Genomic DNA, 4,622 nt, shown 5'->3' on the forward strand with positions numbered 1-4,622 from the left:
ACATCACGTTTTCTTCGGAAGAGAGTTATTGGGGAGCTTTCATCGGCAGCTATCCGGCGAGGTGTGCCCTAGGCTTGACGAGGGGACTTTTGGAGAAGACGTGGCCACTCAACAAAACCATCGACACGAACACCAAGGGGTTTTATTCAGGGATTTCATCTTTTTTACTTTTGATTTCATTATTGATTGCATTTTGCTCCATGGAGAGCTAAACCCCTAGTGGTACTTGGACTTGTAAATCCTAGGATGATGTTGTTTCTTTGACCTTTTATTATGCTTTCTTTAATTGATGTTTTAAATGAGTTGCAATCTAGAATGCATGTTGAGTTGATTTTCCCTTAGAGTGACATTGGGGTTTAGAATCCATGTTGGTAATCCTTGTGGATGAGTGACACACCATGAGGGTTATACAATCCTAGATTAGAGAGGGTCGAGAGGGTGACTCGAGAGGTAGCGGAGCGTCGCCTTTCCCTTCCGGTGTGATTTATTCTACCTCCACGTTCCAAGAATTCTTTGCAGTCACAATAGAGTGAAGTACTAAGAGACGAACTCCGCTGGGGCTTAGTGGTGCAAGCGACAGATTGAAGCGTTACAGTAATCCTAAGTATCTAGGGCTCAATTGTATCTAGGGGTCTTTCGCTTGGACCAAAGGGTTAGATCTATTTTAGGGAATAGGGTTTATCACTTGGAATTCCTAGAGCCTAAAGCAACCTAACACAGTGTAAGGTATCGAGACTGAGAGATTTCTCCACCAGGGCATAGTGAAGGGTTAGTCATTGTTGACCTTAAGTTTTGGAACCATGTGTTTAAGGATCTCCATGACTCATTATACATTATTTATGAAGCATAATGATTAGTCTTGCACTTGAAACAATAGTCGTAGAGTGAGCAATGTTATTCACATCACTATTATTTCATCCTCGTTCTAGTTAAATAGCAATCTTTGTGTTTCTAATCATTATTCCCTGTGGATTCGACTACCCACTCACCGGGGCATTGTCAACAGTCTTTTAAGGTCCACATCAGTCTACCACTCTTGATCTGTAAAGGATTTAAAACAAATCCATGAGCTCACTAACTCAGTAACTAATCCAGAAATTGTTTAAAAACAACAGTGTTTGTAAACCTTGATCTTAAATATTGAGAACAATTCAAAGTTTAAATAGAGTTTAAACAAAGTAATACCATTATCCAAAATATTGTAATAAAAAAAATATCAGATTTCAAAACTGCTAATCAGATATAATAATTTGCCAGAAATGAGCATAGGTCTTCAAAAATAATTATTTTCCAAATAAACTAAACCAGAAAATTCAAAAGTGTGATTAAAAAATATACCGGATTTTCATAATAATACCAGTCTCTGAAATCATATTTTAACAAAATACAAAGTATAATATTCTAATAAAAGAATATTTCCATATATGTCATTCACCAAAATTTAAAATCTAGAAATGCGATATCAGAAATATGGAAACTTCAAGGTAGGACAAAAAGTTTGTGTTGTTGCAAAAATCAAAATCAAAAGGGCAAAACAGAAAGTAACAGATTTCAGTGCATGTCTCCAAATCCACTATAGATGCTAGAGTTAATTTATTTACACTCGGTGACCCAAGCAAGAATAACAGTTGGTCATTTATTTACCCTCGGTAACCTGAGGCTGAATATCAGGTGGCCGTTAATTATTTCACCGAACGAACATAGTGTGAAATTGCAGTCTCATTTTTTCGTAATTTTTTGTCAACAAGGTCAAGGTTTAACCCCCCACTAATAGGGTAGCGTATCTCTCATTTGTAGACCGAAACATTCAGATACAAAACATTTGCAGAGTACAAGTTCAGAAATTTCTAAATTCTTCAAGTTCATATGTACTAAAAAATATTGATAAATATCAAGATCTCACTTTAGGGAAGATAAATAGATAACCAAAAATGAAATATAAAACTTTAAGCAACCAAAATATTTAAAATTATACAAAATACCAGCTCCTTCAAAACTAAAGTAAAATGATTATATAAATAAATAAATAATGGAAATAACTATACAATCCAAATGATAGCAGAATCACCAACGCACACCTGCAAATAAACGAATTTTAAAAATGTTGAAGTAATCATTTGAATGCAATCACACACTTAGTATAAAAAATAAACCAATAACAAAGTTGAAATGAATAACGATCATTTAATTAACATCACACCAACGTAGATTTACTAAGTCAAAAGCTAAATAAAAAACAATTAATCAAAGAAAATATCTCAAAATACATATTCAAGATAAATACTTTCAATATTAAAAAAAATAACAGTTATTTGAAATAAAAATAACAAAATACTAGATAATTATTTTTACCGAATAAAATAATTTCTCAAATATTAGAAATCACGGAGTTATCGGTGGATTACTTACCGGTATTAGCTTAAGTCCAAAAATGAGATCCAAGGTCATTCACCAAAATGATCCTAAAAACCCAATGAGTTACTATAGTGAAAAACAAAATCACTCTAATCGCCCAAAGTTTAAACACTCATCAAGTATTACCCTAAGCATTCTCTAGAGAAAAACCAAAATAAATAAATAAATAAATAAATAAATAAATAAACAAAATAAAAAATAAATAAACGCTATGCTGTATTCTAGTAGGCACTCACGCATGAAATTAAACACATCTTAAAGGCTTAACCTATTAACATGATTAAAATTAAAGTGATCCAATGCTTAACCTCCACTAATTTGACATTTGCCTTGAACTAATACTTTAACTCGATGAGAAATCTCCACCATCCAATCTAAACCCATTCCACTACAATGCTTCCCTCATTCTCTTAAACTATCACTACTAATAATCACAAGAATTTGCAACAATTAAACGCACAAACCCAACACAGTAAATAAGATATTTCTGCAGATTCACAACCAAGCTTCATTATCCAATCTTCAGACACACTAACACAACATTGGTATCAACTTTACAAAACCAATCCACCAACATAACTGAAGTTGCAGAACCAAAACTAACAGAATATATATACATGAAATCATACACAAAATGCATTGCTTATAGCATGCTGGTTCTATCGTCAAATAAGGTCCAAAAAACTCCACCAAGCTTGGATAAGCAAGAATCATGCAACTTATCACTCATTAAACTAATACCAAGGTCAACCCTGTCTCAAAACAAGGATGATTAAGCACAAGCCCTCGAGCTAACACTAAGCTCAAAGGATTTCAACGACAATTTTGAGCTATGAACTAAGAAAACAACAAGCGTGAACAACTCCGAATTTAGCCGTCAACATGCCAAAGTTTCTAAATAATAAGAACTAACATGCTACTCGAACAAATCATGGCAAGATAATCAAAGGATAAAGAAAAAAAGTCATGGTTTTAGTTACCAACAACAACACTACTAAAAGAATTTAACCAAGCATGGCTAGGGGCTTACTACGATGGCCGAAAAAAAGAGGTTAAAAGAGAACCCAGCTGAAAATCAAAGCTCCAAAACCTCCTAGCTAGAAACATTCCTCACAAGACAAGGGAATGAAGAAGAAGAAATTGGAGAAGATGGAGAAGGAGGAAAAACAGTAGGGGTTAAAAGGCTTGGCCAAACGGAAGACATGGATGTGATGGAACCAGGTATTTTTCTCTAGGAATTCAACACCTAGCTAAACAATAAAAGCATAGAGACAAAGGAGATGGGATTAAGTGCAAATCAAGAGCTTAGCATCCTAAGCATGCTTTAGTTCTGGGTGGGGTCCACACTATTTCCTGTAGATCTTTTCTGTGATGTTATGGACAAGGTGCCCATAGAGTCCTCCTAGTTTGCAGGAAGCCATGGTTGGATGTCTTCCAGGAATGACTTTCAACTCAGGATAATCATCAATGGATAGATACTGAAAGGAAGGTAGGTCTTGCATTCCTTCTAGTAGAGATGCCAATTTAGGACATTATGTAACCCTAAAAAGATTAGTGAATGTGTCCCATCTCCTCATACTCCGTACAAAGTTTCCTAAGTTTCTTTCTAATTTTGTTTGAAATTAGATGCTAGTGAACCTTAAAAACATGTAATTAACATAAATCAAACAATAATTAAGATCAACAGAAAGAACATGTCAAGCTTGAGTTTAGGGTGTGCTAACAAATGCCTTAATGATTGAATTCACACTCTGTATAATGTATTTCAGCATCGCTACGAACATAAGAAGCGCAGCCTCCAAACTAAGCTGACTTCAAGAAAGAGGATGCTAAGATGTTACACAATAAGGAAAAGTAATAGGTTGAAGAATAGCAGAGGAGAGGGTAGCATTGCTAAGCCGCAATATCAACATCGTCAATCTCTCAGAAAAATGATGACTAAGGAGCATTCCACTATTTTCAACTTATCTTCACTTTTTCCAATCACATCTAGTTTGACTCCAGATGAGTGAGTCTATGGTCTGGTTTTCAGAGCCTGAGGGAGATTATGGACCTTGAGATCAATCAAACTCGTACATCTCAAGCTTGTTCTCAAGCTTCGATGAGAAAGAAGAGCAGCTTAAATAGAGAGAAGGCGCACACCTTCCATAAGTTGTGAACCTAGAGCTCTAACTTCAATTGGACCACTAGAACATGTGTTGGCCTTG

Source organism: Dioscorea cayenensis, chromosome 7, assembly GCF_009730915.1.
Source record: "Dioscorea cayenensis subsp. rotundata cultivar TDr96_F1 chromosome 7, TDr96_F1_v2_PseudoChromosome.rev07_lg8_w22 25.fasta, whole genome shotgun sequence".
NCBI classification, from domain to species: Eukaryota; Viridiplantae; Streptophyta; class Magnoliopsida; order Dioscoreales; family Dioscoreaceae; genus Dioscorea; species Dioscorea cayenensis.